The following is a 16,291-nucleotide window of genomic DNA, read 5'->3' on the forward strand; positions in this document are numbered from 1 at the left end:
CTGGAGAAGCCAATTTTATCAACAGTTTCAGGCTGGTAAAAAAAAAAAAAAGGGCTTGGCCTAAGTTAAAGATTGTGATCAAATATTAAAATAGTTCTATCACTTACAAGAAAGATGATTGATTCTGCCAGTAATCGAAAGCACATGTGTATGCAGAAGTTAGGCGGGCCCACCCTCCTCAGGTTCCTGGCACTGTTCCTGTAGGTCTGGGATCCCTCTATGTGACCAGTCCACTCAGCCAGGTGCCCCCTTTCTTGCTCTATGTTCGGGAGGAGGTTATAACTTCTGGGAAGGACAAGGAAGTGAATTCAGTGGCTGTCAGAGAACACGTATCGGGGCCTGAACAGATCTCAACAACTTCCTTGCCTCGGCCGGCCTTTGCTCAGATGACTCGACCCGGCACAGGCCGGGCGGTAGCTGCTGTCAGTCTTTTCCAGAGGCTTGCTCCTCTGGCCATCTGCCAGCCGTGGGACCTGCCATCAGCCTTGTGCCGAGCCCCAGAGCAAGACGTGTACCTGGCCCCTTGCTGGCGCCACCTTTCCGTTTTGGAGCCGTGGAGTTTAGAATTCCGAACTTGTCACGCTTCTTCCCTGTTTCTCACACTTTTGTTTCATGTGTCTATGTGTCTATCTCATTTCATCTTTTAAGAATTCCTGTATTCCGGCGCCTGGGCGGCTCGGTTGGTGAAGCGTCTGCCTTCGGCTCAGGTCATGATTCCAGGGTCCTGGGATCGAGCCCCACATCGGGCTCCCTGCTCAATCTGCTTCTCCTTCTCCTGCTCCCCTGCTTGTGCCCCACCCCCTCTGTCAAATAAATAAATAAAATCTTAAAAAAAAAATCCTATTTTCTTTATTTGGGAATATACTACAAGCATCTGGTAAAACATTTAAATAGTGCCAAAGGATACACAGGGAAAAGTAGGTTTCACACGGATCCCCATCCCCCAAATCTCCAGTTCCTTCCACAGAGGAAATTGTTGTTGTTTTTAAATTTTTAAGTAACCTTTACACCCAATGTGGGGGCTCCGACCCAGAACCCTGAGATCAACAGGCGCATGCTCTTCCGACAGAGCCAGCCAGGTGCCCCCAGAAGTAATTATTGTTTCCAGTATGTTGAATATGCTTCAGAGATATTTTTTCTTATACAAACACATATGTGTCTGTGTCTTCCTCTCGTTTTTCCCTTCCCAAATGCTAGCAGACTGTTCTGCGCTTGGGTTTTTAAATTCAAGAGATCCCAGAGAGCCAGTTCTATATCAGAACCTCTAGGTCTCCCTGATCCTTTCCACGGTGGCCTGTGTTCCATCACATGCATGTGTCATGGTGGTCTCACGAGCCTCCTGCTGATGGGCACTCAGGGATTGCAGACTTCATGAGGGTAGGAACCAGGTCTTACCCCTCCTGTTTCCTATGCTCCAACCTAAAACAGTGCTCTGCCAGAATCATTTAGTAGTCAATACACAAATACAAACCACAAACACGTTCATTCATGCAAATTGGGGAACAGCTCTTATTTTTTCTTAGCCCTGAGTTCTGCATCTGCTGTTTGCTGCTCTGAAAATGAGCTAGTTCTCACTCAGCTTTCTCATCAGCCACACCATCAACCAACAGGTACTCAGCTCTGCCAGGTGTCAGGCAGTTAGAGAACGGATGGATGCCAAAAATGTCCCTGCCCTCTGGGAAATTATAATCTGGTTGGGGAGAGAAGAAAGGTGGTTTTTGGCAAAAGTGACATAACGACATGATCAAGAAAGGATGGATGGTATTAGGACAATTGATTCTCCACCATCAAGAAAAAAAATAAAGTTAGATGCCTACCTCAGACTATACACAAAACTCCAAAACACACAAAACTCCTAAAATATAAATGTTAAAACTATAAAGGCATTAAGAGAAATATAGGTAATAAAAGACCAGAGAAGGCTTCCCTGAGCACCACACAGAAGCTAGAAGTCACAAAGGAAAAGACAGATACATTTGACTACATAAAAGTGTCAATCTTCTGTGTGATCAAAGCTACAAAACTGCGTTAAAAAGAGAGGCAATGACATTTGGGAAGACGAAAAAGATGCCCATCATATCTTGATAACTAAAAAGAAAGCAAACTGTAAGCCATGTATATATTGATATAGATACTCAAGAGTCCAGTGTGAGACGGAAACCACACCTGTAATTTGAAATGGAAAATTTAACAGGAAGCATTATTAACCAGTAAAAGAAAGTTAACTACTGAAAGTAAAATCCCTTTAGGGCTGAAAGAGAGTACCCTTGGAAGGAAGACTTTTGGAAGACTCCTCCCCAGCCCGCCAAGGTTGGGAGTCAGACCTGTTGAAGAAGATGTGGCCGTGCCCACTGACGGTAGAGAAGTTCACGGGCATGTCACGGGTCAGAGGTCGGCAGCAGCATGCAAATGGAGGCTGGTGAGCAGGCTTCCTGCTGGCACGCTGACAAAATTCTCTGGAGTGTGAGCCCTACTAGGTCTTTTGCAAGTGGCTAGCAGCTGTGCCTTAGAAGCAGGAAGAAAATTGCGCTGAACTTGGAAGAGAAGCCCTTCCTCGGCTCTGCCTTGTGCTCTCCAGCGTGCTCTAGGAACAAAACCGAAAACTGTACCGGTGGGCAATGGAGAAATTGTCACTGGGTGTAGCTACAGGGTCGCCAAGCAGGTGGTAGGAGAGGGGATTTGGAGCTGAGAGGCAGTGCTGAGTGGATTGATTCTCATAGTAGACTGAGCCTGCTTTTGCAAACAAAATAGTATATGGGATGTATGTGCATATTCACACTTCTTAGGTATTCACTCTGTACACCAGGAGCTGTTCTAACTCTTGCATGTATTAACTCATTTGATTTTCACAATAACCCTCAAATTCCTCAAAGGAATTAATATTAACATTAATATTAATGTCAGGACACGGAAGCGCCAAGCTGTGAAGTGACTTGCCCAAGGTCACACGACTGGTACGTGGCAGAGCAAGAATCGTGAAGGCTTCATAGGCACAGGTGTAGACGGAAAGAATCAAAGTAACAGTGGGATCTCCGAAGTCCGTATCGAAGAGGTCACGGAAGAGGCTTTTATTTTAATTTATTTTTTAAAATCAGTGCTTCAATACACAACTACAATGGTAAACGACTGCTTTTTATTTTGTTTTTGTATATGTGGGTGGGCTTTTTCGGGGAGCGGGTTATTTTCCAAAGAAACAAGAAGAATTGATAAATGACACCTGTCTGTGCTGGGTGGTAAGAACCAAGTGTCCCGAGAGAACGAGAGAGCTCTCGGTGGGAGGAGGGCATTCCTGGAGGGAAGGGCAGGGGCCTGAGCAAAGGTTTAGAAGAGGGTGAGTCACCCAGTCCCAGCCACAGGCTGTCGGGTCTGATCCGTGGCCGGTTATCCACCCTGAGCTGTCTGCCCTCCTCAGCCCGACAACTTCAGGGAAAAAGGTGGCCAGTGGCTGCCTGAGGGAAGCGGGAGGGCAAAGGAATGAGCAGCACTTCCAAGCATCTGCTCTGTGAGGTAATACATGCAAACGCCACAGATACTGCTTTACTTATCCCTCGCAACACGCAGCAACCTCAGAGAAGTCATCAGTATTGCGACTTCCCACAGGACGAGATCCAGGCTGAGTGAAGCAGAGAAAGGTATCTGGATCCTCAGCAAAAGGCAGAGTCCGGGCTGGAATCCAGATCCGGTCTGATTCCCAAGTCCAGGCTCAGTCCACCACACGCAGCGGCTTTCCAGATGGTGAAACACCAGGCTCCTTTCCCTAACGGCCCGCTTCAGGAATGCTGCCCCTGGTGGCCGGTCAGCAACTTCAGATCCTTCCCCAGAGACAGAGGGCTACAGGTCAAAGGGTCAGTGGAGAGCCCAGGCGAAGGGCGGGTATTGGCTTTCAACTCATCTCTCCTTCTAGGAGTGGCCCCCCCGGGCTACACCCACTTTCAGACTGTAGGGCTGGGCCTGGGCAGCCGAAACGCAGTTGGCACTTGAAACTTGGGACCACTGAGATGAGCCTGGAATTTCCAAGATGGGCTTAAGAGAAGTGGTGGGCACTGCTGCCTGAGGGGCTGACTGAGAAAGGTGCTAGTTGGGACCTACCCACTGTCTGTTTCATTAGGAGTCCACTATTGTTACCTACGGGCTGGGTATGCATGGAGGGGGCGCTCTTTAGCCACATTCTTGATACCGGGGCTGATGAGCTCATGCGATGTTCCCTTCTAGCCTGGGGCCTACTGGTGATACTGGGCAGTGTGTAGTCATTATGCATTAAACAAGAGTGGATCACATAGTGAAAAGTCATTCTCTTTATAATTCTCTTAACATCAGGGGGAAAAAATCCACTGTCAGTGCTAATCTATCTTTAACATATTTCAAAACATGCTAACTTCCCTTTTTGACAAAGGAGAGAGGGGTCAATAATATCTAGCTAGAAACTTAGTTATAGCAACGTTTTCATTTTATTTACTCTTATAGTTCCTCTTCTGTAGCAAATGTAATGCTTTTCCATTTATGGTAGTGATATAAAACTTCCTTTTTTTTAAAAGATTTATTTATTTCTTTGAGAGAGCGAGAATGAGAGAGAGAGAGTACATGAGGGGGGGGAGGGTCAGAGGGAGAAGCAGGCTCCTCACTGAGCAGGGAGCCCGATGTGGGACTCGATCCCAGGACTCCGGGACCGTGACCTGAGCCAAAGGCAGTCGCTCAACCAACTGAGCCACCCAGGTGCCCAAAACTTCCCTTTTAATAATAGTTATTTATGTAAATTTTTATTTAAGGAAAGAAAGTGAGTTAAAAATTACATGAGTAAGAGAATAAATAAACAGGGACTATGACAAAAATTGTCAAAGTCATTTAGAAATGACTGAAGGGAGCAACTTGGTGCCATTCATGATGAAGGCCAGCCTGCTGTGACAGACAGCATCTAAACTGCCCAAGTGGTGATTCAGCTACAGAAGCCCAGACTCTTGAGGGGAAGTTCTAGAATAAGCCTTGTGTAGAGATCAGTGATTTTAGGATAATATTAAGGAGTTCTTTCATATCTGTGTCTCTCGCTGCCCATGTGCTTTCTCAATCTGGGGAAATTGAGAAGTGTGGAATGGACCAGACTATGAAAAAGTGGCAGGAAGTTGGTGGTTTTTCTAGTTGGACACAAGGAGTGGGAATTAGCAGATGTCTTAGCTGTTCGCGAAGAGAAGGACACAGCAGCATCTGTTCACCAGTGGGACATCCCACAGTCCCCACCTTCCAGCCCTTCTCCCTGTGGTATCACCTTTGGACGCTTACACTTGTTTTTCTGGTATTTAATTCCACATTTCTATGTAACATGCTTATCCTTCTAGCTTTTGATTAATCAGTTTTGTCATTTAGGTCAAGATGGTTAATTGCGTGATTCAAGTTGCCTCTTCCTCTGTCTTGTCAGTTACTGAGAGACGCACAGATACCTCCTGCTACAATCATGGAATGACTCTCATTTTAGTTCTGACACTTTGTTCTAGGTCTGCTTGGTTTGGTATTAGTATAATGATACCAGATTTCCATCCTTATATTTTCAGGATTTCATGTGTCTTTATATTTGAAATGGGTCTGTTGTAAACAGTTGTAGGGGAGGAAAATTTTTCCCTTTTTTCCTTGTAGGTTCTCTGACTGGCTTAATAATTAAAGTGATACAGGACAGACTAACAGAAGAAAAACAAAGTCAATTTTGTATGTACAGGAGCTCACAAAAATATCACACTCAACGGCGTAACCAAAACAGACAGCTTTTATACCTTTTAGACAAGGAAACAATAAGTTTGTGAAGAATTGACAAAACAAAGAAGTTTGGGGTTGAGGTAGCAGATTAGTGAGAAAGTAGCAAGGTTTGTTTATATGCTCTTTTTGGCCCTGAATTCTCTATTTCCATAGTGATAAGGACGTCTCTCTACCTGCTGGTACAGGGAGGGTACCTTTCACATCAGAGATTTATTTTCTGCTGTCAGCGGGACAAAGGAGGGTCAGGGGGTCTTTCTTGCACTGGTTGTTTCTTAAGTAACTTTAATTCAAAATAACCAATATGCTAAGTGGCATATTTTGGGATGGCATATTTTGCCCTTCCTCACAGTGTATTGTCAGGTTTTACAATTTTTGCTTTGTTTTTGCTTTCAAAATCCAGTCTGGTTTCTTCTTAAAGTTAAAATATTTAGTTCATTTTCATTTAATGTAATTATTGATATAATTGGGTTTAAAGCTGCCATTTTTCTAGTTGTTTTCTATTTGTGGCACGAGTTCAATTTTCTCTACTTAGATAAATTAAGTAATTTTAAAAAGTCTACCCTACCCTTTTTCTAGCTTGTTAATTATCTATTCTTTTGGTTTTCTTTTCGTGGTTGCTTTCGATCTGCTTCCGAAAGTGCGGCCACTACCCACATGTTGTTTTTTAAGATTTGACTTATTTGTTAGAGTGAGAGAGAGAGAGAGAGTGAGCAAGGGGAGGGGCAGAGGGAGAAGGAGAGAAAGAATCTCAAGCAGACGCCACACCAAGCTCAGAGTCCAACTCCCTGCTTCTTATATGCATTTGGTGCTATAAATTTCCCCCTAAGAAGTGCTTTAGTGGCATCCCACAAATTTTGATACATTTTGTTTTCATTTTAATTCAGTTCAGAAATACTATACCTAATTTCCTTTTGATTTCTTTTTTGACCCATGGATTATTAGAAATATGTTACTTAATTTCCAAATATTTGGGAATTTTCCCCATATTCTTCTGTTGTCCAGGCCAATAACAAATTTCCGGCACTTGAAGTCAGAGATCCTATTCCTCAGAGGGAGGATTATACCCAAGAACCACAGGTATTTCAATATAAAACAAATAAGAAGAAGGATGTGACATGATTTTTCAAAGAAAGAATGAATTTAGTAGAAAAAGTGTCAGTTATTTCTAGTCTCTACTTGAATCTTGATAGCCTTTGACTTTCTTCATCAGGTTCTTAACTAGTTGGAGTTTTTTCGATGTGTCTAATTTCTTTTCTCCAGTAGAATCCTTTTCTCTATCTTTATGAAAACATCCAGCAAGGCCTAGGAGCGAAAACAGAGAATCAGGAGACGAGAAATGAGTCATGTTTTATTTTTGAAAAAGAGCGAGAGACAGAGAGAGAGAGAGAGAGAGAGAGAGAGAGCATGAGTGGGGTGAGGGGCAGAGGGAGAAGCAGGCTCCCCGCTAAGCAGGGAGCCCGATGCAGGGCTCGATCCCAGGACCCCGGGACCATGACCTGAGCCAAAGGCAGGCGCTTAACGACTGAGCCACCCAGGTGCCCCTTTGTTGGTTTTTTTAAATGTAAACTTTTCCTCAAAATACTCCATAAATACTGAAGATGCACAAGAGTCATAAATGTACAGCTTAAATCATTTTGATTTTTTGGCAGTTTCCGCCCCCCACTTACTTTTTTCTTCTCCAGACCTAGAGTCTCACTTTTTTCACCAAGTACATTGTTCCCCTGTTTTGTTTGGGGGACAAACTAATGCTCAGAGACCGACATTGTCTTTGCCAGTAGTTCATCTAACACAGGTTCACTGTGGGAATTTTACAAGCCCATATAGCATATAGGATAATATCTCTTAATAAGCCAATAAAGAAATAACATACTCCAAATTAATGATAGCTTATTCACACTATTGTTTCAGGCAAGAGGAGATGAAAGAGAGAAAGTCCAAATTTAGCTGGGATGTACCTTTATGCAAATTGGCAATGGGGAGAGAAGGCTTAGCCAACAGCAAGCTGACACCCGCCAGGGTGTCAAAGTCAAAGTCCCCTGTTGCTGGAGCACATTGATCGGGAATGTGCCCCAGTACTGATGGGCAAGACTGCTGCATGGTTCTCACCCCTGCAGGTAAGAATTGCCTTTACTGTAGCAGGAGCCAAAGCCCCAAGGTCTTTGGAGCACTAGCTAGATTAGCAGAATCGCCTTCCCAAGACTGAACACTCTCAGACGGTCCTCACAAGCTCTCAGTATTTAAAGTCTAAATGTCCCCTGGTCATAGTTGATTCCTCTAATTTTTTTCTTTTTTTAGAAGAGAGAGAGAGAGAGTACAGGGTGGGCAGAAGAGGGGCAGAGGGGAAAGAGGATCTTAATTAAGCAGGCTCCACGCTCGACATGTGGAGCCCGACATGGGGCTCGATCTCACCGTGACCGTGAAATCATGACCTGAGCCGGAATCAAGAATCAGTTGCTTAATCAACTGAGCCACCCACGTGCCTCTCCTCTAATGTTTTATTGCTACGGCTCAGGAGCTGAGCTATTGAGTGCTTATCAACAACAGGAAAGATGAGGGTATCCTGATACAGCTTCCTTCACTCTCATTTTTTTTATCTTTGCCATAAACAGGTGGATTTAAAATCATATCTGACCAATACAGAACATCCCCCAAGAAAGCAGGCTGCTTTGTAAAGTCATTTAGTTTATCTGTGCCTCAGTGGATAGTTCTGTCGTCCAGCTTCATCCTGCTCAGAAAGACAGAAGAGGTGAGAATGATAGTCTTCGGTTCTGTGCCATGGCCACCTCTGGGCCAGCTTTGTGGGATGGTGAAGCAGCAGCCTTAGACGTCAGGCATGACAAGGGTTAAAAGGCTAGCCTGGGGAACAATGGAAAGGGGCATTTTGCATTCTCATCAAACTGCCTGTGGGGTCCTGAAGTAATATGTGAGAAGAACTTGGACCGAAGAGACAGCCTAGGCTGGAGTGGTCCTAGAGGGCTTCCTGGAGGAAGTGAACAGTGTTGTGTGGATTCACACTTTGGAGTATCAGATGGAGAGTATTCCAAGCTGGGACAACAAATAATGGGGACAAAAGAGAGAAAGGTGGGTGGAGTAGCATGATACTACCAAGGAGCCAGTTCTGAGCTGGAGTTGAGATGTTGTAGAAGAGTCCCGAGAAGACTTCGGTTATCTTTTGGGACAAGCAGAGAAGTGGCTGTATTTGAAAACTATGCCTCGAATATGTGGGATATCACTGAAAGTTCCCCAGGGTTATTTATGAGGTAATTTCAGGGGAGAGTCACTCCCCGTTCCACACAGGGGCACTTAAACTTTTATTCTCTTTTGTCTTCTGAAATGCATTTCTCCTCAACTGTTAGGTATCGTCACCTAATTTCTTTATTTTGTTGCCTGAATTGCTTTTTTATTTTTTGGTTAATAACAGACCTTTTTCGGAGTTTGTAGACACCTTATCAGCTTACTTTTCTACCATGTTTGCTCCTTAAATCTCAGGTCTCTTGGGCTGATTGTGCTGTGGGCTAATTTGCTTTCCCTTACTGATCACGTCTTTCTGTTTCCCTTCCCTCCTGGCTTGGCAATTTTCACTCTTTTGAAGCAAGAGACTCCTCCCGGTCCCCATGTCACTGGCAACGGGAGATCATCGCCCCATCGTCTCTGAGTTTGCTCTTGTGAAGCTCCCACTGCAGCAGAATTGTGAAGCTTTTGACCTTGTCCCTTGGTGGCTTCAGGTGCAATCTGGTACAGCATTTGCCTGTTGATAAATGAAACCAAGCTCATGACCAGACTCTCCTCTGCTTTTTTTCCCCAATACCCCTACTCTCAGAGCACTAGGGAGATTTTTGATCCCTTTTAGCCTGTTTATTTGTCTCTCTTCCTTCCTGAGAGGTTAGTCTATAAATAAATGATCTCAAATTATTGCATAGATATTCCTGAAGTCCCCACGTTACTGAAGCCAGGCCCGTTTCTAGCATGTGGGAGGTAAGGCCTAGACCTGCAATGTCTCTTAAGGAAACAGACCCAACCCAGTGCAGGGATACAGAAAAGAGGTACTCTTCTCCTTCAGGCCCATTGCCTTCAAGAACAGAGAAGAATTTCAAAGCTGATTTACCGTCTCACATTATCTGTTACTTTTCTGCTTCTTCCTTTCCTCCTCTACCTCCAGAGAAACATCAGGAGTCATTCTCCCTGAGAAGAGCAGACATAAAATAACGCCTCCTGTCCTCAGTCTTATTTTACCCTGTGAAACAGCTTATGCTGGTCATCTAAGAGGGGGAAAGAAAAAAATAAAAAGAACACAGGAAAAAAATTAAGCTTATATTCTCCGTTGACCAGATAAAATATAGACTTATAGTAATGAAAAGGCTAAGAGAAGAACTACATGAACAGAAAAATGGAACAGAGTAGATAGCCCAGAAATAATCCCTAAAATATGCAAAGGTATCATAAAGGCAAAGGGGTAGCACAAATCAACAGTGAATATGGGAATACTAAGTAAGAGGTGCTAGACGACTAGTTAACCACTTGGACAACGAGTCAAGCTAGACTCTCACTTTCCATTGTACATCAAAATCAAATCATTGAACTGGATATTTAAATTTAAAATACAGGGACGCCTGGGTGGCTCAGTCGGTTAAGTGTCTGCCTTCAGCCCAGGTCATGATCCCAGGGTCCTGGGATTGAGTCCCTGAGGCTCCCTGCTCATCGGGGAGTCTGCTTCTCCCTCTCCCTGCTGCTCCCCCTGCTTGTGCTCTCTCTCTCTCTCTGACAAATAAATAAATAAAATCTTTGGAAAAAATTTTTAAATACAAAAAAATCAATTAAAATTTTGATTGAATTTCTTATCTCTGTGTAGGTAACATCTATCTAGGCTTGAATACATTTAGAGAAATTGACAAAGGAATATAGTGAGGGGAGTGGAATACGCCATTCCAAAATGTGCCACATGTGGATTATTTCCAGCTGAAGACAATCGGGGCCCAGCGGACTCAGGAGGAACTTTTTTTACCTCCCCGCTTAACTGCTTAAAAGAACTTAGCTAGGGAGCCTGTACCAGGAAGAAAGCTAATACCAGAAATAGCTTTTTATATCAGAAAAACTTATATACTTGGCACCGCAAACATTTCTTTACCAAACATTTGCTCTGCTCATCTTCCTGTGAACGGTCTTCCTCCACTTTGAAGCTCCAGACCCCTACCTGGTTCTCCTTAGCTCAGGATGATATATAAACCTCAATTACCTGATTGCTGAGGAGTCTAGTATTTTTATGGGGCTCCCATATGTAAGAAATGTGCTCCTCTAGGGACACCTGGGTGGCTCAGTCGGTTGAGCATCTCCCTTCAGCTCAGGTCATGATCTTGGGGGTCCTGGGATCAAGTCCCATGTTGGACTTCCTGCTCAGTGGGGAACCTGCTTCTCCCTCTGCTGCTCCCCCTGCTTGTGCTCTCTTGCTCGCTCTCCCTCTCTCTCAAATAAATAAATAAAATCTTAAAAAAAAGAAATGTGCTCTTCTACTGTTAATCGGTCTTATGTCAGTTTAATTATTAAGCCAGCCAAAGAACCTAGAAGGGAAGAAGGGAAAGGTTTTCTGCACCTACAATAGATATAATTTCATAAACACAAAGCATTTTGGTATACCTAAAAATCTTCATGAGTGACCAATTAGAGATCGGTACCAGAGATAAAATAAATAGGTTTCAATATCCAAAAATTTAAACTCTGTCTCTCTCACAATAAAGCAAAAGAAAACAACAAAATTGGAAAAATATATGATAATGGAAAAAAAAAGCTTAGTAAATCTATATTAAGAATTCATATGCCTAACAAAGCCAATACCTCACATCCATTTAATAAGTGACAAAAAAATAAGTGACAAAAATAGATGAACAGTCAATTTATATACAAGAAAATTTCTGTTGTTGAAGAAATTATAGGATACAGAAAAAGAGATTTTTTTCAACTCATTTTGTGAGGTGCACATAGCCCTGGATCTATAAGCACAATGGAAGCAATTTATTTTTAGGAAACTGAGGTAGGAAAATCCTATAATCAACATCAAACATCCTGAAAATTCTTTTTCTTGATAATTTAACACCCCTTCCTGATTAAAAAAAATGCTAGGGAGCTTAAGTTGGAAGGAAGAGTTCCTAACTTGAAAAATAACTGTCAAATCCAGATGACCAATTGACACATGAAAAGATGCTCATCATCACTCATCATCAGGGAAACACAAATCAAAACCACAATGAGATATCACCTCACACCTGTCAGAATGGCTAAAATCAACAATACAAGGAACAACAGGCATTGGTGAGGATGTGGAGAAAGGGGAGCCCTCTTGTACTGTTGGTACGAATGAAAACTGGTACAGCCACTGTGGAAAATCGTATGGAGTTTCCTCAGACACTTAAAAATAGAACTACCCTATGATCCAGTAATTGCACTACTGGGTATTTACCCAAAAGATACAGAAACCTAAGTTCAAAGGGATACATGCATCCCGAAGTTTACAGCAGCATTATTTACAATAGCTAAATTATGGAAGCAGCCCAAGTGTCCATTGACAGATGAATGGATAAAGAAGATGTGAGATATATATATATATATATATATATATATATATACACAGTGGACTATTACTCATTCATAAAAAGGATGAAATGTTGCCATTTGCAACAACATGAATCCATAACACTCTAAAGAATATAATGCTAAATGAAGTAAGTCAATCAGAAAAGACAGATTTCACTCACATGTGGATTTTAAGAAACAAAACAAATGAGCAAAGGAAAGGGAGAGAGAGAGGGAAACCAAGAAACAGATTCTTAACTGTAGAGAACTGGTGGTTACCAGAAGGGAGGTGCGTAGGAGGATGAATCCTGGAAGAAAAGTAAGACACTGAATGAAAAAAAAAAAAGCATATCATTATGTACTCATTAAATGTTTGGACTGAAAGTATTCTTAAAGATTGTCCAGTCTAACTCCCTAACTCCCATATTTGGGAAGGTAGACATTGGGCTGAGAGCTGAGTTATGCAGTGCGGGTACCTCACTCTCTGGTCTGTGCTCTCTCCCCTCTGCAACGTGGCCTCTCCTGCTGCCATGACATGGAAAAAGGTGTGTCTCATTTCCTTCTCAGATCCTCACCCTCTCACATTGATTTGCTGGGTCTGTTCTGCCTGCAGAAATTCCAGACGTTCACAGGGAACACTGGCCAAATATTCTTTATTAGACTTTTGTTACATTTTTGGAGGCATTTCTTGGAACACATCCCAGAAAGAAGCATCTATCTTTGCCCTCTGGTAAGAGTTCTTAAAAAAAAAAAAAAAGATTTTATTTATTTATTTGACAGAAAGCGAGCGGTCATGAGCAGGGGGAGTGGCAGGCAGAGGCAAAGGGCAGAAGCTGACTCCCTGCTGAGCAGGGAGCCCTATGCGAGACTCGATCCCAGGACACTGGGATCATGACCGGAGTCGAAGGCAGACACTGAACCCACTGAGCCACCCAGATGCCCCTTATTTAGGATTTTAGGAAGGAACCAATTTCTTCTAGAATTTTCTAGGCTGGTAACCACTGACATGTTCAGATGATATTTTCTTTTGAACTGAATATATGTAAATTACAAGTTGCTTTTGTAACCAACTGGGTTGTCAAACCCAGTTGAGTCCTTGTAGTTTTCAGGTTGGGTGTCCTTCCTCCTGGCTCTGTCCTTTACCCTCAGCTCTACTTTCCCCCAGGGGTTGCTGGACTTCTCAGAATTCCCTTGCACAATTGATTAATCAATAACAGCTTCAATTTTTGAGGTCCAAATACCCTATTTCCTTAGTCATGGTAATTATTTCTCTTTTCCCCCCACTATTTAAATAATTAACAAGATAAAGACAAATATCCAGAGCAATTGGGTTCAATTAATTTGCTAGACTGTCTCGAAGACCTCAGGGAAGCACTTTTAACTGGTTTACCAGTTAAAGGATATGATAGAGGATACAAATGAACAGCCAGATGAAGAGATTTAGAGTGAGGTCTGGGAGGGTCCCAAGCACAGGAGCTTCTGTCCTCATGGCATTGGGGTGCATCACCCTCCTGGTGTGGATGTGTTTGCCCATGTGGAAGTTCCCAGAGCCCCCACCACTGGGATTTTATGGAGGTTTCCTCAGGGCCTGATCAATTATTACTCCATTTCCAACCCCTCTCCCCTTTCTGGAGGATGAGGGAGGGGGTTAGGCAGAAAATTCCAAGTTTTTAATCACGGCTTGGTCTTTCTGGCGGCCAGCCTTCAACCAGCAGCCCCCCTAATGTCACCTCATTAGAACAAAAGATGCTCCTAATGCTCATAGCACTTGGGATTTATAAGGGGCTTAGGAGTTCTGCGCCAGGAACCGGGGTAGAGACCAACGTGTATATTTTTCTGCTATCTCATAGATGGGGACATGGCTGACTGAGGTGGCTGTGACAATGATCAAAAGTGGCAACATGATCTGTTTAGGTTTTCAGCTTGAGTGACTCTGTCAGTTAATACTCACCTCAAGGCAAGATGCAAATTTCCCCTCAGAAAATCGTTTGAAGGTTTTTCACTCTAGAGCTATGACATCAAAGGGGTTGGGATGCAGGGGAGATGTCATTATGTGTTTTCTGGTGACCACCCTGTACGTAAATGTTTATTGTTCTAGTTACACTGCTCTGCAACACCCCTTTCACTTATCAATGCATCTGGAAGATTGCTCCCTTTCCTACCATTTCTTCACCTACTATCTGGCCGGCCTTCATGCTCTGAACAGATGCTCTTAATTCTCAAACACTCCAGCTGATCTCCTTTATGGTTAGTACGTTTTGTATCCTATTTAAGAGCCTTCGTTTACTTCAATACCATGAAGACCTACTCCTAGGGTTTCTTATGGAAGCTTTATTGCTTTCCCTTTCTTATTTAGATTTATGATCCATGTGGATGTGAGTTTTCTTTAGGTAGGAGATAAAGGCCCATTTTATGTTTATATGGCTGGATCCAATTGATCTGTCCTTATTTATTATAAAGACTATCCTTTTTTCACTTCACAGCAGTGTCATCTTTATCTGTTAATCCAGGGATCAAGAATCTGTGAGACTTTTTTTTTTTAAGGAATAGAATTAATTTTTTAATTTTAATTTTTTTTTTTAGGGAGGCTCCACACCCAGCATGGAGCCCAATGTGAGGCTTGAACTCATGACCCTCTGATCGAGACCTGAGCTGAGATCAAGAGTCGGACACTTAACCGACTGAGCCACCCAGGCACCCCAAGACTTTATTTTTTAAAAAAAGTAGTTTTAGGTTTACAGAAAAATTGAGCAGAAAGTACGGAGTTCCTGTGTATCTCTCCCCCGCCTTTCTTTCTCCACACACTTTCCTCTAATACTAACGTCTGCCATTAGTGTGGTACATTTGTTACAATTGATGAACCAATATTGACACATTATTATTAACTAGAGTCCATATTTTACATTAGGATTCAGTCTTTGCATTCATTGTACATCTCTAGTGGTTTTGTCAAATGCAAAATGTCAAATGCATCACAGTATCATAGTTTCACTGCTCTGAAAATTCCCTGTGCTCCACCTACTTGCCCTCCTTCCCCTAAGCTCTAGCAGATGCTGATTTTTTTTTTAAAGATTTTATTTATTTATTTATTTGACAGAGACACAGCGAGAGAGGGAACACAAGCAGGGGGGAGTGGGAGAGGGAGAAGCAGGCTTCCCGCTGAGCAGGGAGCCTGATGCGGGGGCTCCATCCCAGGGTCTTGGGATCATGACCTGAGCAGAAGGCAGACACCCAACGACTGAGCCACCTAGGCGCCCAGATGCTGATCTTTTTTACACCAACCTCTACCCTCCAAAACTAATGTTTATTGTATTGATTGGCCTGAACTCACTGGCCTACCAATAGGAACTGCCTTTATTTTTTTCCATCACTTTCTTTCTTTCTTTCCTTTCTTTTTCTTTTTCTCTTTCTTTCTTTCTTTCATGTATAGTTGACACACAATGTTACATCTAAGTATAGTTTAATCTAAGGACAGTTGACACACAATGTTACATCTCCCGTCATTACTTTCAGTGATGGTATGAGATATCTTCTGTGACAGCGCTGACATTGGGCAGATCCCACAGCTTTCGGTTCTTTTTTGGTTATAAGAAGGATATTATTTAGTAATATTTAGTAATTATTGCTCATTTTCACCCATTAAAAATTTAGTTCAGATATTTCAAGATTTCAATCTCAACAGAAGTCAAAGGATCTTCATTACCCTCAGCTCAGGGGTGAATCCTAGCTAGGGGACCTTCAGTTGGGGAGGGGACTATTTTCTTTGTCATTTCACTCTCCACCCATGCCACGGTCTCTGGCACCCCCAGAGTGGTTCAGGGGGAGAAGGTAAACAAGCAAAAGCCCTTCTGCTTAGTTGTAGATCTCTCTTATCAGTCAATGTCTGCTATCATGATAGGTAACCAAGTTCTGACAATGTCACACACAGATGTGTGAGGAATTCCAACTTTCCACAGTTACAATGGAGTTTTTGAGAGTGAACACA

General features: G+C 42.8%; 1 long non-coding RNA gene across 1 annotated transcript; it reads left to right on the forward strand.

The window, feature by feature from the left end:
* The first annotated feature begins 7,810 nt into the window (after positions 1 to 7,810).
* On the forward strand, positions 7,811 to 9,497 carry LOC113919202. Its single transcript, XR_003518889.1, has 3 exons — positions 7,811 to 7,856; positions 8,352 to 8,488; positions 9,335 to 9,497. It is a non-coding gene; the product is annotated as an uncharacterized LOC113919202 (long non-coding RNA).
* Positions 9,498 to 16,291: the final 6,794 nt, after the last annotated feature.

Source organism: Zalophus californianus, chromosome 3 (assembly GCF_009762305.2).
Source record: "Zalophus californianus isolate mZalCal1 chromosome 3, mZalCal1.pri.v2, whole genome shotgun sequence".
NCBI classification, from domain to species: Eukaryota; Metazoa; Chordata; class Mammalia; order Carnivora; family Otariidae; genus Zalophus; species Zalophus californianus.